General features: G+C 38.3%; 1 pseudogene; it reads left to right on the top strand.

Moving 5' to 3' along the window:
* Positions 1–3,478: 3,478 nt before the first annotated feature.
* The window catches only part of LOC105943118 (60S ribosomal protein L17-like), a 39,766-nt pseudogene continuing 19,889 nt past the window's right edge, over positions 3,479–23,355 (top strand).

Raw genomic sequence — 23,355 nt, 5'->3', positions numbered from 1 at the left:
CTTATGGCACGTATTAAAACACTGGTCATGGTTAAGTTTTTAAGAGACGTTAAAGTTGATAAAAGTTTTTGAAAATAAGCACATTTATAAAAGTTTTAATTAAGATTTAAATTCAAATGATTTTATGGATGACAAACCTCTAAAAGCAATAATTTCAAGTGTAAAATCTGTACGACTGCAAGGCAAAGGGACAAACTGTTTCTATGACAACAATATCCCTAAAATTTGAGGTCAAGCAAATAGTATTTTTTTTTCTTTAACTAGGGATCACTACCCACACTGCTTGTAACCTGTGGTTTTCATGTGTACAGGGGCCACCATATCCAGTCAGAAGGATCAGTATGTGAGGTGATGGAGATTGAATTAAGGGCCTCACAAATAATAGGATCACTCTACTCTTTAGAATTATCCCTCCATTCATAGAGTACTTAATTGTAAATGCATTAATAATACTTTCATCTTTCAACTTTTTACTGTATTGTTACGTATCTTCACTTGGTTATAATACTTCTCATTTAAAATCATTCGGATGACTTATCACTTTATAAATATGACATGAAATATGACAATTTAAATTACACTGTTCATTTAAATATTCCATATTCAAGTAATATTGGGAAGAAGTCAATATTATAGCTAATACTTATATGGTTTGTTTTACTTTTCTGATACTGACTTTAGACTTATGAAACATTTATAATTTACAAATATGTAACAAATCTCTTTTAAAATGGGTATTATTAACAATAAACATAATGACTGAAACCTTGAACTCGACACTTGTAATATCTTTGAAACCTTGAATCTAAGTTATTCCTTTGCCTTCAAGGCAAAGCATGTCCTTTTGCTCTAATATAGTCACTTAAATGCAATATTTTTAATAATATTTCTGCTAAAGAATTATGGATATTTTTTCTTAGATAGAAGTTTAAAATGATGCAGGGACTACATGCCACTATCAATATGTTCTGACAGAGATTGAGGATAAAGCAAACACAGGTAAAGGAATGGTCATTGCACAGAGACAAACTAAGTTATTATATGATCGAACCCTAAATATAGTCATCCCAGAAGCCAAGTCTACTCATGAAAATTTTCCTTTGTTAAGCAATATACACGTTCCTTTTTATCATTGTTTTCTTAACACACTATGTGTTGAGTTATCTCTTCCTTGAAAATGAAGTATTTCTGACTGAAAAAATTTGCTGGACATTGTGAAAAGAAAAATATCTAAAGAGACTGAGGATATTAGGGAATACAGGTAAATTTCTTCAAGCTTAGAATACACTAAACTTTTTTCTGGCCCTAATGTTGGCTAAGGTTACATAAATTTTACTTTGGATAAAATGTAAATAGGATGTTTATGTTTTTTTATTTTAATTTATACCCACATGATATATTGCTTGAAAATCATATTTTGACAATTTATTTGCATTTTTACTGGTTTAACTAGCTCTTTAAATACTGCTTTACATTTTAATAATTTTAGAAAATACCACTGTTATAGTATGTTGTACAATTTCTTCTAAATAGGCATTTTATTAATAGTATCTGAAAAATAAATACAAATATATAAATTAATATAATTCAAGTACTATACATTGAATCTTTTATACGTGTAAAACGTTAGTTATTTTAAATGATAACATACATTTATATTGTTTAAATATATTTCTAAGATCAGTTTTATATTCTCCATTTATAGTTGTTGAAACTAAGTTTCAAAAATTTTCATATTTTGCTGTAGATACTAACAGATGGTAACAGAAAAGGATTTGAAGTTTTTTGACATCAAAGACTTAAACACTGTGGCCCAATTTCAAAACTTAGATACTCTTAATTAGTGATCAAAATTAGGAAACAAGTGAAACATGATGGGCCCATAATGAGTAAAGAAATGAAAGAAATTAGTGATGGACCACCGAATATAAGAAGATAGTAAAGAAGAGCATTGTTTTGACAAGACGCTTAAAATTTTATTTCAATTGTCTAAAGGAAATAATTAAATAGTTATACAAATAAGCAAAGAGTCTCTTGCCAGAGCGTCTGGCTGTCTTCCCCAGGGCCCCATCGGAGGGGATGGACTCCAGCTTTCCTCCCTGCCCCGAGTAGAGCTCCCGGTGGCCAAAGACCTCCGGAACCTAGCCACAGCCATGCTCAAGGCCCCTCTCCACACGTTCGGATGAGCCTCATGCATGAAGGTACCGGCAGAAGAACCCAGGTGTGTGGGACCAGGGGCTGAGACCTCCAAGCCTGCTGGGATCAGGAATGGGCCTCCTCTGCCCAGATTTCCCATTTCCCAGTAGCAAAGGCAGTCACACCCAGGGACTGTCCCCGGCACCTTGTAATCCCATCCATAGTCAGCATCCAGAGACTTAAGAGCAAGCTTCCAGAAGTGTGCAGCCACTTTTCGGCCCCACAATATCTTATAGCCTACTTCTTCCTCCCTCTGGAGATCCCGGCAAACTATCGGGAGTTTCCTGCCCACATGGGAGAGCCTCACAAGGTCCCCATGGGGTATTAATATGCCAAAACCAGTAATAATGATGGGTCTCATTCCCCTGACCCTTAAAGACCCTTCAATATGGCATCATTGGGAAGGACAAATAAAGAGAGGCTTCTAAAATTTCAGGGCTAGGACAAATGGAGACATTACTGAGACTGCTCGAGAAATTTGACAATCAATGAGATGATGATGATCCAAATAATATTTAAAAATTAACAGGTAAATGAAAAAAATAACATCACTATATTAGAACTTTAAATAAAATGCACAATGAGTTATTGCTTCATACTTATTAGAATAGATGTAAATAAAATTAATAAAATCTGGTGAGTATATGGAGAAAAAGGAATACTTGCACATTATGGGTGATAATGCAAATAGATTTAGTCAATAAGATGAGTGATACAGGCATTTGCAAAACTCAAAGGATGACCATATAATCCAGCAAGTTTCCTTTTGGTAGATACACAAAAGAAATGCAAAGAATGTTTCTAAGAGGTATTGAGTTTCCCATGTTTATATCAGCATTACATAGAACAGCCTAAATGTCCTTCATTGGATGAAAGAATAAATACAAAAACAGTATATGATAGATGTATCATATATAAGACAGAATACTCACTCAAGTGAAGAAACCCAGTGGGCACTACAACACCGGAGAATTCTCTGGGCTATACTGAGTCAATGTCTCCAGGACGCCCCAGATGGAGCAGATGCAGTCTCCCAGCCTTCTCCAGATGGAATCCCAGCAACCATAAGCTTCTATAAGCATGCTCCAGTATGTGGCTATCTGGACTATTCCTCCAAAATGCATGGTGGCACTGCAACCGGGAAGTTCCATCCTGGCTCCCAGTCTGACCCTGACGTGGGAAGTTGTGCCTCCACCAGGCAAAAGTCGTGCCCTCTTGCCACACTCATCATTGAAGAAACCCGGTGAGCACCACAACACTGGAGAATTCTCTGGGACCCATAATGAGCCGATATATCTGGGACGCCCCAAATGGAACAGGTGCAGTTTCCCCACCTTTTCCAGATGGAATCTCAGTGACCATGAGCTTCTACAAGCATGCTCCGGTATGTGGCTATCAAGAATATTCCTCCAAAGCATGTGGCTGCTTCTGCAGCCACTCAACCTTTCATGATATGCAAAGTGAGCAATGGAAAATAAATGATCTAGCATCTGCCCCTGCCCAAAATTAGAGAGAGAGTGTTGAAATTACACTCGGGGCCTTGCGTGATGAGGGGTAGAACTGGCCCCTCTCCCCGCCCCGAGGAGGCCCAGAGTTGCCACCCATGAAAGGCTCCTGGCTCCTGAATGACCATGAGCCCAGAGACACACAGACCAATCTCAGAACCCAGCGGCTTCTGGCAGAACTGCGTCTGGACTGAGCATTAAACTATGGTGCCGTGCCACCACAGATGGGGAAAGGTGTTTGTCCCTTCTGCCTTTTCTGCCCAGTGGTGCAGTGGCCACCACCTTTTCAGAGCCTGTTGGACAGCCAGGTATGAGACTGCAGTGACATGACACGTGGGGCCTCACGGGATGGAAGGTGGAACCAGCCCCTCTTCCCACCCTGATGAGGCCCCAAGTTGCTGCCCATGAATGGCTCCTGGCTCCTGAACAGCCATGATCGAGAGGCACACAAAACAATCTTGGAACCCAGTGGCTTTTGGCAGAAATCCCTCCAGACTTATTACTAAAATATCAGAAATCCAAAATGCTCTTCATATCAGCAATAGAAAACAAATTATCTAACAATGCCTTTTTGGCAGGTCTGATTGTTGGGGAAAATTCCAAATAATAATGGTGGGTCTTTTGTCAAAATATTGAATGTGGCGAAAGTGGACAGAGAGTGAGGTGGAAATTATTTGCCACATAGGCGTGGAGGGGTGGGATGGGTGGTATACTGATGTTCTTCGTGGTGGAAGAATAGGTGTTTGATCATTGTATGACCGAGACTTAGACTGGAAAACTTTCTAATTGTTCTCATGGTGATTCAATAAAAAAAAGAAAAGATATACTCACACAATGGAATAGTGTGATAAATAATGAAGTCTTGCCACTTTAAAAAACATGGTTGGGTATAGGACATTATCATGAGATAATTATAACAAAAAGTGGCACATGTTATACGCAATCACTTCCATTAAAGTCTAAAATGCTAACAATTTTTAAATAGGTGGTTACCTGCATTGCTACAAATATCCCAAGCTCCCACCCCAATAGTACAGCTCTTGATTTATCCTATAGATTCTGGGAGTTTGTGTCTTCATTCTCTTTAGTTTCAAAGAATATTTTTACTTCTTCCTTGATTTCCTCTTTGATTCAATTATTGATCAGCAGTGTTTTGTTCAGATTCCAAGTATTGAAGGTTTTCCCTATTTTATTTTTGTGATTAATTTCTACTTTCATGGTATTGTAATGGCAGCAGATTCTTCAGGTGTTTGGGTCTGACCTTGTCCAGACCAGGTGCTGTATGCTTCTTTACCAACAAAATGGCATATCGGATTTCAAAAGCGAGGACATTGGGAACAACATATCCATCTTGCGGAATTTGGTATGTGGGCAGGTGGACATGGCTGTCAAAGAGATCCGAGTAGAAGTCGTGAATAATCCTCTCCATTGCCCTTCTGGAAGATGTGATAGATCCATCAGGATGTCGGTGGGCAGTCATCTTGGTCTTGTAGTTGGTGAAGGACAGGCAAGAATTGTGAATACTTTTTCCGGCTTTTGCCACATAGGCAAACACTGCTGCTCTTCTCTCTTTGAGGTCTTCCTTTATTGCATCTCTGCACACCTTTGCGAGCTCAAATGTTAGCTTGTGGTTGCCTGAGACTTGCGCCAAACAACTTTGACAAATGAGCGTGAGAGTTTTCAAAGAGAGGCATCTGTTTGTGGCTTTCTCACTCTCCACATTCTTCACACAGTCATGGAGGTGCTGAACCAGTCGATTGTATTCCTTGTCGATGTTGTCAAGGACGGCATCTTCCTACATTGATGCAATAGTGCCAAAGAGCTCCCAGTTGGTGGTCATTCTGGGAGTTGCCTTCTTAGACTTAAATTTTGCAGTCCTTTCTCCCTGCTCTGTGAAATAGAATTTTGCACGAAGGAGACAGTGGTCTGATCCCGTTTGGAATTTTGAGACAACAGCGACATCGGTCAGGCAAAACGTTCAATTTTATATGATGTGGTCAATTTCACTGTGGAACTGTCTACCGGGAGACTCCCATGTCCAGTGTTTAGATTTGGCCTTCTGGAACTGTGAGTTATCATGAATGGTCTTGGTCAACATGATGAATTCAGACAGTCTGCCACCCTGATCGTTCCATTCTAGGCCATGAGTTCCAATGTGGAGTTCTTCGGGTGACCTATTTTGGCATTAAAATCACCAACAATGATCTTGTAGAAGGTGTGGTCTTCTTTATAGAACTTCTCTAGTTCCATATAAAACCTCTCAATTTCTTCTTTATCATAGTTGGATGTTTGTGCGTAGACGACAAAGATAGAAACTGCAGGCAGTGAGCCACATCTATTCAAGCGTAATCGTCCAATTCAGGTTGTTAGGCCTTCGAATGAATCAGTGCTCATGGCCAAGTTCGTGTTGACAAGGACACCAACGCCACCAACACCTCTGTTGTTGCATGTTCTGAGGAACAATTCTTCTCCAGTGTCGAAAATGGCATGATGTGATTGACGTCTTTTCATTTCAGTCAGACCAATGATGTCGTACTTGATTTTCTGCACTTGCACTATCAGGTCCTCGATGGATGCTTCTGATACCAGCATACATGTGTTAAAAGTACAGACAATCATTTTAGTCTTTCTTCGTTTTGGCAGTCTAGTTCGTCCCTGAGATTTTTTCAGACTCACCTTGCTCATCTTTCTTAACGCTGCTGTATTGAGGGCTCTTTCAGTGTCAGTTGAATGAGGCCAATTGTTGTTATTGCTGTTGGCATATTGAATACGCCATGGGTAGCTTGCTAGGCTCTGCCATGTGTGTGGGATACTCTTGGTAGCTTACTGGCAATTACACCACCTCTGCTTCACTGATGACATCATTCTCATAACGCCAAACATTAGCCAAGCGGCACAAATGCTGGCCAACTTTGACCACCATATACCATTGGGCTACACTAGTACAGAACAGAGACAAATGGAGATGTTACTGGTGCCCACTCAAGCACACTGGAGATCAACGAGATGACAAGTGATACCAGTGATACTATCATAACAATGACAATATACCAATATTATATAACATATCAAGTCTACAATTTGTACAATTTAAATTTAACTGCACTGTAGCACTATAGCACTGCCGTCCCATTGTTCATCAATTTGCTTGAGCAGGCACCAGTAATGACTCCATTGTGAGACTCATTATTACTGTTTTTGGCATACCCAATATGCCATGAGGAGCTTGCCAGGGTCTGCCGTGTGGGCAGGATACTCTCAGTAGCTTGCTGGGCTCTCTGATAAATGGAGGAATCGCACCTGGGTTGGCCGTGTCCAGGCAAATGCCCTACCAGCTGTGCTATTGCCCCAGTCTTTAAATTTAACTACCTTTATAAAATGCATGTTTTGTAGCTTAGCTAGTGGGATTACAGTAATGCTTAACTTTATAATACTAATGTGACATGTTGCTGTGCAACCCCATCACTGATGTTTGTATTAATATAAATGTTAATATGAAGATGTATTTATATGAATATAAAGGTTAATATTCACTTTCTTAATGTCCCCATGACCCTTCTTCCCTATTTCTTTGTTACTTATCATTCAAAAGTCCTCCCCCACTAATTTCCTCACTACTTGTTGATTGAATATCATATTTTGGTGCATATTGTTAACTTCACCTATTCTCCTATTTACTTCCAGACAATTTCATCACTACTACCAGAGCATAACAGTCTCAAATCTGTAATTTAGTGCCACAGGTATATTATTGATTGATAATATACACACCCTTGATTTGTTTCTATATACACTACAGATGACTTAGATAATTCTATATCCAACTTGCTTTTTTACTCAGTACGATACCCACCAATTTCATCTAAGGTTCTGTAAACTGCATTACTTTATTTATTTATTTTTGGTTGCATTTCATTCATTGTTTATAGATGCCACTGCTAGTTTTCAAATTTGTCTTCTATTGGACATTTGGGTAGTTTCTATATCCTGGCTATTTTACTAAAAGAAGAAGTGAACATATGTATATTATATAAAATATATTAAAAACATACATATTTATAAAATCATGGTAATCAATATAAACTTAATAAGATATGTTGAAGGTTTATGATTGCTCCCCAGTTCAGGTTATGTTAAAATTATGATGAGCTTACTAAGCAAAAGCAGTTTTATAGTCATGAGAGTTGTGGAAGCAAATTTAGAAAACTTGAGAAAGGGAAAAAGTTGAAATGATTTTGAAATATGTCTTCACTGCTTATACTTTAATAAGGCATTTGATCACACTGCACCTTAAATTTGCATATCTCTATATAAGGATATTATCTAATATTCACTTTTCTTATTGTAAATTTTTATGAGATTACTTAACACAGAGATTTTTTTCAGTTAATAAACTCTGATTAAAAAATATCCCATTCATGCACCATGTACCATTTTTAACAAACGTGAATTTTACCAGAATTGCCCTGAATTATCAAAAATAAAGAGTCACATACACTACTTTGCAAGGCATCCAGTAATCTTTTTCTGGAAACTATTATTAATAATACTATTAATAATAGTAGCAAGTGACTTAATAAGCACATGATATGACATCTATAGCAATTCCTGAAATCACATATCTTTAAGATAGAAGAAAATGGAAGTTTCTTTAGTAATATTTTAATATATATTTAAATTTATATGTAAATACTAATTTAAACACTTGAGTGCAAAATGAGTTACTTATATAATCAACACAGTACAATAAAAATACTATATCTAAGTTCAAAATTAATGAAGCTACTAATTCCTAGAAAGCTATAATTTTTTCTGTAAGTCTAAGAAACTTATCATATGAAATATTACTCTGAGTTTAATATAAAATATATTCCTGTGTAAACCAGTATCTGAAAAGTTGTGCTACTTCAACTTTGTCTTATGATATGCTTAAATATTGGTCAGGCGTGAAGCATCAAAGAAAAGTGTTTTACAATATCATAGAAAGGGGCTTTCAACAAGAAAAGGTTGCAGATAATGAAAATCCCAAGTTGCATACTTCACACTGTCATTAAATTACATTGTCATTAAATCAAGACATAGTTATGGAGCCCTATTAACTTTGATAGCACCTGTTACTGTGAAATATGATCATATTTAACAAGGACAGTACTAGGAAATCAGTATAGATCTCTGGAGTTGCTCATGTAGAATGTGTTGTAGTAACATATAGACACAAACTGATGAAAATCCATTTTATAAAAGATATAGAAAATATAATGCTGGCATATTGTTGCTGTTTGTATTTTTTCCTCCAGATATACCAAGATCTATTAAAACAGAATTCATTGTTTCAATTGTAAAATAAAATGAAACTGGAAACCTTTGATTCAATTGCATCTTTGACAGCAAAATTAAAAGGACAAAATTATCCTCAGTTTCTTTTTAATCCTATGAGAAATAGAGTTAAAACAGAGCATAGGGATACTACTAGAAAAGTGATATAAAATATATTATTGACATGTTTAGAGTTACAAAGGTGGGCAATAAAATAATTTCATTTCCCCCATTGTGTTATGTGAAGTAACATGAAAAATCAAATTGTTAGAACTTAATAATGGACATATTTAAATATAATAAAAATTACTATTGCTGAAGTCAATGTCATTTAGGCATCAGAACTAGTAAAGTTCTCCCAATTCTGCAGTAAGTTTCACGAATGTGGTTATCTTATGAACATAAATAATGTTTGTTGATTTCATGCAATCCAAGCTAATCAATATTGTATTTAAAGTCCTTCAGTTTAAAATTATTAGAAAAAATATTATAGAAATAATTTAATTTACACTTTATATCATCACTCAAAAGACTACTTTCTATACCTGATAGATTTTAATCTCATTACTGTGTTGTAGACACTTTCTTGAGGATAGTATTAAATATATTGATAGAGATGTCCAGAATTTGTAGGGTACTAACAATTTTCAAAATGATTTATAACCTAATTTTACTTATTTCTCATAATAAGCTAAATTAATGATAATTTCATCCTATTATTCACTTGGGCTGGAGCGATAGCACAGTGGGTAGGGCGTTTACCTTGCACTCGGCAGACCCAAGTTCGATTCCTCTGTCCCTCTCGGAGAGCCTGGCAAGCTACGGAAAGTATCCCGTCCACACGGCAGGGCCTGGCAAGCCACCCATGGCTTATTCGATATGCCAAAAACAATAACAACATGTTTCACAATGGAGACGTTACTGGTGCCCTCTCAAGCCAAACGCTAAACAAGGGGATGACAATGCTACAGTGCTATTATTGACTTTTTTTTTTAATTAGTGAATTACCGTGAGGTACAGTTACAGACGTATAAACTTTCATGCTTGAGTTTCAGTCATACAATTATTGAGTACCCATCCCTCTACCAGTGACCATTTTCCATCACCAATGGTCCCAGGATCCCTTCCACCACCCTACCCTCCCCTCCTCCCACCCCACCCTGCTTCTGTGGCAGGGCATTCCCTTTTGCTCTCTCTCTCCTTTGGGGTGTTGTGGTTTGTAGTAGAGGTGGCTATCATGTTCAGTCAATAGTCTACTTTCAGCCCATATCTCCCATCCCAAAGGGGCCTTCCTAGCACCCTTTATTTCGTGGTCCCTTCTCTGTCTGAGCTGCCCTTTCCCCCAGCATTTGAGGTGGCTTCTAAGCTGTGGAATTATCCTCTTGGTACTTATCTCTACTGTTCTTGGGTGTTAGTCTCCCATTCTGTTACTTTATATTCCACAGATGAGTGCAATCTTTCTATGTCTATTCCTCTCTTTCTGACTCATTTCATTTAACATGATACTTTCCATGTTGATCCACCTACATGAAAATTTCATGACCCCATCTTTTCTAACAGCTGCATAGTATTCCACTGTGTAGATGTACTGAAATTTTTTTAATCAGTCATCTGTTCTCAGGTACTCGGTTTTTTTTCCAGATTCTGGCTATTGTAAACAGTGCTGCAAATGATCACATAAGTGTTTTTGCCTTGCATGCGGACAACCCGGGTTTGATTTCTCCACCCGTCTTGGAGAGCCTGGCAGCTACCGAGAGTATCTTGCTTCCAAAGTCAGAGCCTGGCAAGCTACCTGTGGTGTATTTGATATGCCAAAAACAGTAACAAAGGTCACAATGGAGACATTACTGGTGCCTGCTCGAGCAAACTGATGAGCAAGGGGATGACAGTGACAATGACACTCAACTCACTGTCAAGGCCAACCTAATTTTACCATCAAATAATCTCTAACCAAATATTTAATTTGGTCATATATTGATTAATTTAATCTCTAGTAGCCATGCCATTTTGAAACTGAAAATGTAATGTTAGCAATTTGGGCCCAGTTTCTCACTAATGTTTTTTCTCAGGTAATATACATAAAAACAATTTCAAAGGAAATTCAAAAACTTTAAAAATAAAATTCTGTTTAACTTTATGTTGTTTTCTGATAAAATTGTTTACACAAGGTGCATAAGTATCATATCAAATTTCACACTACCATGAACTTCAGTGTGCAATATATTTTTTAAAAAATCAATTTTTAGTGGAGACTTCATGTTCAGGCAAAAACAAAAAACAAGCAACATTAAGGTTAATTCATTAACTTTAATTGCTTTCTTTTTAAAAAATTGTTCTGTCTTTTGAGTCATACCCAGTGATGCTCAGGGATTATTCCTGTCTCTGTATTCAGGAATTACTCCTGGTGGTGCTTGGGGGACCATCTGGGATGTGAGGGACCAAATGGAGTCAGCTGTGTGCAAGGCAAATGTCCTACCTGCTATACTATTGCTCCGGCCCTATCTTTAATTGTTTTTAGCTACTTGAATTGAAATATTATAAACTTTATCATATACCTTTTTTCCCTCCTTCCTGTAGCATATTATGTTAGGAGAGTTTATATAAATGCCATTTACAAAAGAATTTATATAAAATCATTCATTCTTAATTTTGATTCATCTGACTTTTAGAAATGAAAGTAGTTTTAAACTGAGCAAAAGTTATTTGCCTCCTAGCATTATTTTCATGTACTGTTATCTTTATCTGAATCTCTGATGGATTATCTAATCTTGACCTCCAGCCATCCATAAAATTCATTTTAGGTCAGCTGGCTATCTTTCCTCTTCAACTAAATTTTCTACATGATAGCACAGGGGTTGGGTGTTCGCCTTTCACATGGCCTACCCAAGTTCGATTCCTCTGCCCTTTCTTGGAGAACCTGGCAAGTTACCGAGAGTACTGAGCCCACACGGCAGAGCCTGGCAAGCTACCCATGCGTATTGGATATGCCAAAAACAGTAACAATAAGTCTCTCAATGAGAGACGTTACTGGTGCCCGCTTGAACAAATCGATGAGCAACGGGATGACAGTGAATAACCCATAGAAACCATGGGGGAAATCTATTTGGCACTCTGGTATGTGGAAAGAAGTACATCATATAGTCCAATTTTTATATATGTCATACTATCATTTCTTATACCATGATGTCTCTTTATATTGGCTGGGATCTTACTTTTTACATAGTGGAGGCTAAGGTAGTTTAAAGGGAGAGGAGAATGAAGAAATGGATATCATAAAGAAATGAAATGAGTGATATACAAATAAACAAGTGGGAGGATTAAAATAGAAAATAAGCAACCATAAAATCCAATAACTTTTATATATCATCTCTTCATGTGAAAAAGTTAGTTAGGAACTACTCACATATCCCACTGTATCTTGACACCTTTTGCTATAATCATTTGAATTTTGAAGAAATGCTAGAAGTAGTTTGAGAAAAATTAGGTTTCTTTATGGGCATTCAATCCTATTTTTCTTTTTTCTTTCATTATCTTCATTTTTATTTTTCATTACCTTCATTTCTATAAGTAGTTTTCATTCCTACTCAGTCTTTTTTCTCTTTTTCTTTTTTTTAATCCACATGAGATACAGTTACAAAGCTTTCATATTTGAATTTTAGTCATACAATGATCAACCATCCCTTCACCAGTGCACATTTTTCACCACCAAAGTCCACAGTATCCCTCCCATCCCAACCCTTCCCCCGCCTATGTGTTAGACAATTTCCACAATACTCTCTTTCTACTTTGATTAAATTCAATATTTCAACAGCAATACCACCATTATTATTTGAAATTTTCCCGCCACCACTCAAACTTGCCAAAAAGGCAATGATAGACAATTTATTTATATTGCTTGTTATGAATACAGTATGATGTTATGAGACTGTGAGAGTGGCCACACGGTCCTGAAATTTTAAAATTTTAATAATTAGGGTCTGGCAAGATCTCTGTAGTGAACTGCTCGGTTCCAAGATTCTTGTGTGTCTCTGGATCATGGCCATTAAGAAGCTTAAGTAGTAGCTGGAAGCTGTTGGGAGTCATCTCCCGGCCCCATCAAGGTGTAGAGATGAGAGAGACCACCTTCATTCCATGAAGCCTCGGGTTTGCCATCACTGCTCCTGCATACCTGTGCTTCTCATTGCGTTCTGGAAAATGGCGACCGCCGGGATTCCTAGTGAGCATGCAGAGGGACAGCACCTGCTCCCATCTGGAGTAGCCCGGCAAAAGTTGCCTATTGCAAAGTCTGCAGGCATCTCTGCAGCGAGCAGCTCAGTTCTGAGATTCTTTTGTGTGTCTACTACTCAGTCTTTTTGTCTGCAATGATATTCTCTCCTTCTGAACCATCCGTCTCTTCCTGCGTTTTTCTGCAGGTTTCCTCATAGGTGAGGCTCCTCCAAGTCTGTGGAGAGCAGGTGTGTTGGATTCTGGAGGTTTTCAGCTGCCAGGGTTCTGCTGGGGCGGGGATGGAATCTCAACCCATGCCCTTCCAAGTTGCCCCAGTGAAGATAGCCTGGTGCCAGGTCAGGGCATTCTATCTCAATCCTATTTTTCTGATCCCTGTGTCTCTTTTTAACTCTAATACCATGCAGCTTTAATTACTGTCACTGCACTACAGTCTCATTCAGGTATGATGAGGCCTAAGTTTTAATTCTTCTTCCTCAGGACTGCGCTACTTTTTATGTTTTTTTTTTATTATTTCATAAATCACCATATCATCAACTGCTTGATTGGCATGACAATATGCATAATTTTTTTTTCTTGTTTGGGGGCCATACCAGGTAGTGCTCAGAGCTTACTTCTAACTCTGCGATCAGGGATTATTCTAGGCCGTGCTCAGGAGACCATATGGGATGCTGGGAATCAAACCTAGGCCCATGGAAAGAAATTTCAGTACCCACTGTACTATGTTTTCAGCTGCAAATATTCATAATTATTTTTTTTAAATCTGCTCTTTGTCTTCAATAATTCTTTCACCCTACTCGTAGGTTTTTTTTTTTTTGCTTTTTGGGTCACACCCAGCGATGCTCAGGGGTTACTCCTGGCTTTGCACTCAGGAACTACTCCTGGCGGTGCTTGGGGGACCATATGGGATGCCGGGGATCGAACCCGGGTCGGCCGCGTGCAAGGCAAACGCCCTACCCGCTGTGCTATCGCTCCGGCCCCAGGTTTTCTGTCTCTTAATGTTTTGTCATATGTGTTTTAACAGTGTATTGTAGCTTTCATTTTACAGGTACTTAATTTGATTAATAAATGTATCCTTAGTTTTTAAAATTATGAGAATTTTATATTAAGTTTTCTTATTTTTTCTGTTTCACAGTAAAATATGATTAGTTATTGGATATTGATTTCATATACAGTCATTTTCTATTCTAATTGCTTCTAATAATATTCTAGCACAAACATATATTTGTCATATAATCTAAAATTAATGATTATTTTACATAACTTTGAATCTAAATTATTTTTATCTATTGTTGATTTCTAGTTACTAAAACATATTATTAGAAAATTAGAAATGATACTGTTGAGCATTCTTCTTATTTTTTATGTCAAAACAAACCTCCAGTTTTTAATAACATTGATTATGATATTAAATAAGGGTTTATAGTACATTACTCTCATTATATTTCTTGGATATATTTATTAAGTTGCCATTCTATTGGGAAATTTTCTTATTGTAAAAGTATGTTAGGTCATGTCAAATATTTCCTCAGCTTCTACAGAATATTCTCAGGTATCTTTCTGAAAGATGAAAACTTTTTTAACCCTACCGGTCATCCATCTGTCTTCTTCTGAGAAAGTGTGTAAATTCCTTTACCCATTAAAAAGTTTTGCACACATCTAATAGTGTTCAGGGCTTATCCTTGGCTCTGAGCTCGGGAATCACTCCCAGCAGGACTTCAGCTACCATATGAGATCCAGGAGATCGAACCTGGGCCAGCCTTTAGCAAGGGAGCTGCCCTACCTACTGTACTCTGAAAATTCGTTAATTTGATGTAGTCATAGACATCACTCCTGGGGTGCTCTGGGGACCGTATGGGATGCCGGGATTGAACTGTGTTTGCCACCTGCAAGGCTAATGTCCTATCCATTGTATTGCTCTGGCCCCTGATGATTTGAAAATGAACAAATTTACACATATTTTGAATTTGTTGGATTAATTTGCTTGGAAAACTAATGGTTTTCAGCAGTTTTCATGCAAACTTCAAATTTTATGAATTTGTTTGGGAACTGCTGATTAATCCTAAATACACTCAATGTAGAATGTCACCTCTCTGAAACAAAAGCTAAAATGCCCAGTTAAATAACTGGGTAAGAAACTTGATGCCATAGGCAGGATAGTTATGTATCATCTTGTCAAAACAATTCTGGCATAGTTCCACTGATGATTTTAGTTCTTATCCACTGTGTAATATCTAAATATTAGGAAAAAATGTATATAAACATTAACTTACCAGAATTATGCCTAGGTGAGGAAAGTTAATATGCTGATAAAAAATAAGCTCAAGGGTAAGAGAGGTTCTCTAAGTGCAAGAATCACCGGCTCTTGCCCAAAAACAAACAAAAAAATCAGCATAATAACTTCCTTAAATAAAGACATGTTATTTTTTCTCTAACCTTTGTGAGTTTTTTGGGCCACACATGGCAATTCTCAGGGCTTACTCCTGGCTCTGTGCTCGGGATCACCCCATCAGGCTTAGGGATCACCTGGAGTGCCAGAGATCAAACTCAAGTGGTTGATGTGCAAGGCAGGTGCTCTGCCCTCTAGTCTTCCTCTACAGCCCCATGGGTACCTAGCTTTTAACGTTGAAGTATGGCTCTATAAACTTTTCATAGCTGAATTTGTCTAATTTTTACTCAATCCTAAAAGGCCACAAATTCAACAGAAAAGTAGCGTAATGGAAGAAGACACAGGCTTACAGAGAGTGATAAGAACCCAAGAACAAGTTAGCTTTCCCAACCGACTGAGTCTCCTTTGTGCTCCCCTCTTTTTTTGATGAAGAACTAACTGGATGCAGTACTGAGGAATAAGTGCTTTAAAGCAGCCCCTCTCAGGACCAGCGCTCAGTTACCTGAGACCTGGATATTTGATCCCCACCCCTACATGGTCCCCTGAACACCACCAGCTGAGACCCAAAAACCAGAACAATAAAACAGTACTTCCCAATGTATGGTCCAGGACCCTATCGGGGGTCCATGTGGGATTCCAGGGATCAAACCTGAGTCGGCCAAGTACAAAGAACACACCCTGTCTGCTTTACTATCTCTCCACCCCCACAAAAGATTTTAAAGACCTAAAAGACATCTACCTGGCAGAGTTTTAGAATTGCTGGTCTCTTCTCATTCCCTGGACTGGAGCGATAGCACAGCGGGTAGGGTGTTTGCCTTGCATGCAGCCCACCCAGGTTCGATTCCTCCGTCCATCTTGGAGAGCCCGGCAAGCTACCGAGAGTATCTTGCCTGTATGGCAGATACCGCCCTGGCAAGCTCCCCGTGGCATATTTGATATGCCAATAACAGTAACAGCAAGTCTCACAATGGAGACGTTACTGGTGCCTGCTCGAGCAAATCAATGAACAATGGGATGACAGCGCTACAGTGCTATGGATGTAGTCATATTTGCTTGTTTTTATTGCTGTTTTAGGCAATAAAACCTTACCAATGAAAGCACTTTTGTTGTTTATATCTTTCAGCATTAAGCTTTTCCTTTTAAATACGTTATGGAGTCTGGATTAATGTCAAGGTCTTTGATCTATGTTATATGGACTTTTCTGTAATATTTGAGATTGGATCCAGTTTCCCTTCCTTCCTTCCTTCCTTCCTTCCTTCCTTCCTTCCTTCCTTCCTTCCTTCCTTCCTTCCTTCCTTCCTTCCTTCCTTCCTTCCTTCCTTCCTTTCTTTCTTTCTTTCTTTCTTTCTTTCTTTCTTTCTTTCTTTCTTTCTTTCTTTCTTTCTTTCTTTCTTTCTTTCTTTCTTTCCACATGTAGCCAACCTGTTTTTGCAATACTCTTTGCCAGAGAGACTATTTTTAATTCAATGCATGGGTTTGGCTCCAGTATCATAAATAAGCCATATGAGGGTTTATCTTAGCACAGCAGGTAGGGCGTTTGCCTTGCATGCAGTCAATCCAGGTTCGATTCTTCCGCCCCTCTCAGAGAGCACGGCAAGCTACCAAGAGTATCTCACTTCCATGGGCAGAGCTTGGCAAGCTATCTGTGGCGTATTTGATATGCCAAAAACAGTAACAACAAGTCTCACAATGGAGACATTGCTGGTGCCCACTCAAGCAAATTGATGAGCAACGGGATGACAGTGATACAATAATTAAGGAATAACATGCTGATCTGGGTTTATTGTTCTTTCCTCATCATTCTGTTTTCATTATTATAGCTTCATTTAATATTTTCATATTATAAAAATTAGTACCTCACAATTCGTCATTTCTCAGAATGGTTTTATTTCCAAATGAAGGCCTATATCGCAATAAGTTTTCCCCTTTTCTGTATCCCTTTCCATTTTGCTTTGCCTTTTTCTCCACTCATTCATTTGGGGAAAGTTTATTGATTCTTTGGTTTTATTTAAAGGTTATGTTCTTATTTTTGTGCATGTTTTTTTGGTTTCTGAAGCTTTTCTCTATCTTTTTATGATTATTTTCAATCTTCGTAGTAGCATTGTGGTCTGTAAGATTTGTGATAAAATTCCTGATTTTGTGACTTTATATATGGTTTGCATTATGTCCTAGTATGTGGACAATCCTAGAAAATATCCTGCATGCATTGGAGAATAAAGTACATTTAGCTTTTTCACAGTTGGGAGTCACATATATGTGAATGAATTCCAGTAATTCCACTTCCTTATTCAGGGATCTTGCTTCTTTGATACACAGTCGGGTTGACCTGCCCAGTAGTCAAAGTGTGGTGTTACAGTCTCCAACTACTTTGTGTCTTAATAGATGTGATATATTTTGCTCTGTGAGCAGTAACTTTATAAACTTTGCTGCCCTTTCATTTGGTAAAAATACGTTGATTAAGTTCAAGGATTTCTTATTCAATTGATTACTTAACCAGTATGTAGTGATTATCCTATGTCTTTTTACATTGTTTACCTTAAATGTTATTTGGTCTGATATAACCATAGTTGTACTTGCATTTTCTTCTGTCTTATTAACTTATGTAATAATTTATTTCCCTCTTCCCACAAACCGAAGTGCATTTTCTGCAAGCAGGAGTTGGCAGGTTTTGTTTACTAAGCAGAAGGTAGGTTTTATTTACTGATCCATCCCTTTATGACATTTTATGAAGAAAGTCCAGTGACAGATTGTTGATATAAAGGTGGTTTTTGCAATTTTACTGGATTTTTGGGTTCATTTTGCAATTGGTTATCTATTTTTTATGCATGGCCTTTCAGTAATTGTTGCAGGGTTGATTCAGTTGTTGCAAATGTTGACAGCTCTTGTTTTAGATTTTAAATGAAATCTTCTAATCTGAATTGTAACTTTGCAGTGTAGTGAATAGTGTACTCTAGGTTTGCATTTTTAATTAATTCAGTAATTTAAATATGTCATTCCACTTCCAATCTTTTATATAATCACTATGAAGTTCGAAGTAATTAATGGTTAGATTTCAGGTAACCAACCTTACAACACCAATACCTTCACCAGTTTCCACTTCCTCCTGCAAGTTTCCCTTCCATCCATTTACCTGTCTCTATGACAAGCACTTTATAAATTCTAGGTGTTGCAGTTTACATTACTGAAACCTATATGATATTATGCTTGACACTTTACCACCTTTCAACACCCATCCTCTTCCCAAATAACCACTTTCCTCCATATTTTCATAGTGAATTAGAGTACAGAGTCCCATATACATCAATTAGTTGCAGCCCTTCTAGTTACTTTTTCAGGGATCTTGCTTATTTACTGATATACTATACAGTAGAGGTGCCTAGTAGTTAAAGTGAGGTGTTGAAGTCTCCAACTATTGTAAGTTTCAAATAAAAAGACGGTCTATGGTGGGCCCGAGCAGGCAGAACTTGAGATTTGGTGGCCGAGAGCCGGCTGGTCTATGGCAGTGGATGAATGAAGGGAATAGAGAAACAGGAACCAGGACCCACGCTGGTTGGTAAACAGTTTATATCCCTCTCCTCCATGGTGTAATTTTGTCTCTCCCATATGGCACAATCATAGTCATTGTTTGGGTCGTAGTCCTGGTCATCAAAGTTCCATGATCCTAGTCTCCTTATAGACCTCAAAGTCCTCCCCTTAATCATATCTTTTTCCTCATCTCTTTGTAGTCTCTACTTTCAGTCATTGTTGTCATCTGGGTCTCCTTCTAGCCTTCTCAGACCCCAAAGTCCCAAAGTCTCAGCTCTCCTCCTCATCTTCAACGGCTTCTTGTTGGCTTTCTAGTCCCCAACAGCTAGTCTTAAGTGTCTAGTCTTCAGCATCTAGTCCCCAACGTCTCATCCCCCAATGGCTAGTCTTCAACTTCTTCAACATCTCCTTCTTTCTTACACCTTACAGCATAGTTATATAGAAATCATGAAGGGAGGGGATACAAAGGTGAGGCTGAGCATTATCATAACAACAAAGAGATGTAAAGCCTCTCCTTCAGGAGATTAACTCAAGGACAAAATCGCATCTGAGGATACAGTACTACCAATTACTAGGAGATCTGCTCAAGGGCAGGATTCTATCCAGGTTGTATTGCTTTCTCCTTTCCTCAGCTAATGATCCATTTAAACAGTCATAGTAAATTTACTACTTATAATATTTATAGCAGTATCATTTTATATGAACACAGTGAGATATATTAAGGTTAAAGGTTGGCTCTTCGTAGGAACATCTCATTATATATTTTAGACCATTATCCTCGGGCCAGGTTAGTATTTTCTAACACCAGCAGGGTCCTTATTCAGTTACTTCTTTTTGGGTCATGAGAGAGTTTGTCCATGACCGTGCTCTTAACTTATAGTTAAGTATTATGGCAATTAGCCTGGCCATTTAGATTCCAGGGTAGCTCACAGCTTGCCCTGGGTCCATCCGGTCCCTCATTGGGACCCTGCTCTTAGAGTGCTAGGAACTAAGCAACTTAAGCAACTCAGGCTTAATCAAGTAAATATGGATGCCCAGGAGTAAATATTATTTTGGATTTAATTGACTCCCATGTTACAAAGCATAGCATGAACTGTCTTCCTGTGTCTATACAAAAAGAACATTGCTAAATAAACCATGCATAAAATAAACCATGCAAATACACCATCTGTTCTTTGGTATCTGGTGTTTTTCCAGTTTTTGGCTCCTGTGAATAGTGCTTAAATAAATGTAAGAGTCCAACTGTCTTTTCTGCACTATGTTTTGCACACTTGTGCTATATTCCAAGAAGTGGAATTGCTGGATAAAATGGAAACTCAATTCCTAGTTTCTTGAGAAGTTTCTATATTGTTTTTTTTCTTTTAAATAATGTAGGAGTACTGATATTTATTCAGCCATTGATTAAGCTGATTGAATTGGGCATAAACTCCACACTATTTTTTTATTCTATTCTGAATGTTAACTTTATTTTATTATTTTATTATTATCCCCCCCCCCTTTTTTTTTGATTCACGGTGAGATACAGCTACAAAACTTTGTGTTTGAGCTTTGGTCATATAATTGTCAAACATCCATCCCTTCATCAGTGCAAAATTTCCACCACCAAAATCCCCCGTATCCCCCCACCATTCCAACCCGTTCCCTGCTTGTGTGGCAGACAATTTCCCACATACTCTCTATCTACTTTGGTTACATTCTATATTTCAACACCAGTCTCACCACCACTTAAACCTGCCGAAAAGGCAATACTAGACAATTTGTTTTGTATTGCTTGTTATAGACAGAATATAATGTCCAGGAAATTCCGTGTTATTTTCTTCTGGGAGATTTATTTTATAGCCTCAGGGTCTTGGCCATTACATGGTGCCAGAGGCAGTATGTGGGTGTGACTGCCAAGCTTCTAGAGAACTGGGGACCTCTGGGGAGGAGGCCCAGTCCAGATCCAAGCAGGCTTGGAGATCTCAGTCACAGGTTCCCACATATCTGCGTTTTTCTGCCGGTCTGCTTTCTGGTGAGGTTCATCCCGTTTTGGGTGAGGCTTGTCTGAGCATGTGGAGTGGCCTTGGGCATGCGATGATTGGGTTCTGGAGGTTTTCAGCTGCTGGGGTTCTGCTTGGGGCAGGGAGGGAAACTCAACCCTGTGAGGCACCCCAGATAAGACAGCCTGGTGCGGGGTCAGGGCATTCTGCGGCACTCTCTTCTGAGAGCTTTAGTTTATAGCCTTAGGGCCTTGGCCATTGATGAGATTACATGACGCCAAGAGCAGTTTGTGGGTGTGACTTCCAAACTACTGGAAAACTGGGGACCTGGAGGGATGAGACCCAGTTTGATCCAAGCGGACTTGGAGATCTCAGTCACAGGTTTCAACATATCTGGGTTTTCCTGCTGGTCCACTCTCTGGTGAGGTTCATCCTGTTTTGGGTGAGGCTTGTGCCCTCTTGGGTGGGTGAGGCTCGTCTGAACATGTGGAGAGTGGTCCTGGGCATGGTGGTGGTTGGGTTCTGGATGTTTTCGGCTGCCGGAGTTCTGCTTAGGGTAGGGAGGGAAACTCAACCCGACCCCTCCGAGATGCCCTGGTGAAGACAGCTTGGCGCGGGATCAGGGCATTCTGTGGCACTCTCTTCTGGGAGCTTTAGTTTATAGTCTCTTGGCCTTGGCCATTGATGAGATTACATGGCGCAGTTTGTGATTGTGACTGCCAAGCTACAGGTAAACTGGGGACCTGGGGAGAGGAGGCCGAGTCCTGATCCAAGCAAGCCTGGAGCTCTCAGTCATGGGTTCCCACCTACCTCTACGCTACATGCACTAACTGCATCTTTTGATGTCTTTAGAGATTTATGGATCTCTGAAAGAAGGGCAATAAATGAGCTTATATAGCTGAGCCTGAGGCGGTTTGTGGGTGTGCTTCCCACATACCTAACTTTTGGCCATTTATTTCTTGGTAAACTTGGCCCCAAGTTGTTGGGGTCTGGCCAAAGGCACAGCAGAAATTTTGGGGTATCTAGAAGTCTGAAGGTATCATCAAGTTGCTGATGCATTTGCCCCACAGGTACAGGTTTACCTGCTGGTGGCACCATACCCCTATCTATATTGTTTTTTAAAAGAAATCTGGACAATTAGACATTCCTACTAGCAGTGAATGAGATTACCATTTTCCCTACAGTCACGCCAACACTATTCTTTTCCTATATGTGCCAATATCTCAGGTGATTAGTGATGCAGAACATTTTTTTCATATGCCTTTTGGACACGTGTATGTCATTTTTAATGCGGTTATTGTGCTTCATTTCTTCCCAGATTTTGATGGGGTTGAGTGTTTATTGGTTGTAAAGTTCTTCTAGTGTTTTATATAACTTGGATATTATCCCTTTAATCAGATAAGTGGTAAGCAAATATTTTCTCCCACTCTGTAGGGTGTCTTGTCTTTATATTTTGGTTATAATTTCCCTTGAGTTGCAGAAGGTTCTCAATTTAATGTCTCATTTGTTTATTTTTGCTTATGTCTGCTTGGCCAATAATGTTGAATCCTTAAAGATGCCACTAGCATTAATGTCATGGAGAGTTCTGCTTACTTTTTCTCAAATGTAACTTTTGGATTCAGGTTTGATATTGTTTTTAAAATCACTTTCATTTGATTTTGGCATATAGTGTTAAAAGGAGTCTGACTTCTCTTTTTTTTTCCCAGTTGCATATAATTGACCAGTTTTCTCAGAAACAATTTTTGAAGAGGTTATTCTTGCTCCATTTCACAAATTCACTTTGGATATTCATGTAGAGGATCTCTTATTGCATATAATATCCAGGAGTCTTTGATCTATTTGGGGAGTATTATAATCCTGACCATGTTAATCCTTCTGATACATGAACAGGTTTGTTTCCATTTCCTCATGTACTCTAATGTTTCTCTTAGTAGCATTTTATAGTGTTTTTGTACAAATCTTCCACGTATTTTGTTAAGCTGATTCCAATATACTTGGTTTCTGAGGCAAAAACATGACTGGTATTATTTATAATTTATTTCCTATTAAAATGTTATTTAGAAAAGTCATGAATTTTGCTTGTTTATTTTGAAACCTTTCACTTTACCTATATATTTTTCTAGGAGCTCTTTTGTAGAGTCTTTAGGACTTTTTAGTATCATGTCATCCAAATAGGGAATTGGACTTTTCTTAATATCTGCATTTACAAAATATCTTTGTC

Source organism: Sorex araneus, chromosome X, assembly GCF_027595985.1.
Source record: "Sorex araneus isolate mSorAra2 chromosome X, mSorAra2.pri, whole genome shotgun sequence".
Classification (NCBI taxonomy): domain Eukaryota; kingdom Metazoa; phylum Chordata; class Mammalia; order Eulipotyphla; family Soricidae; genus Sorex; species Sorex araneus.
Note: the sequence above shows the minus strand (reverse complement) of the source record. Positions and strands in the feature narration are given on the sequence as shown.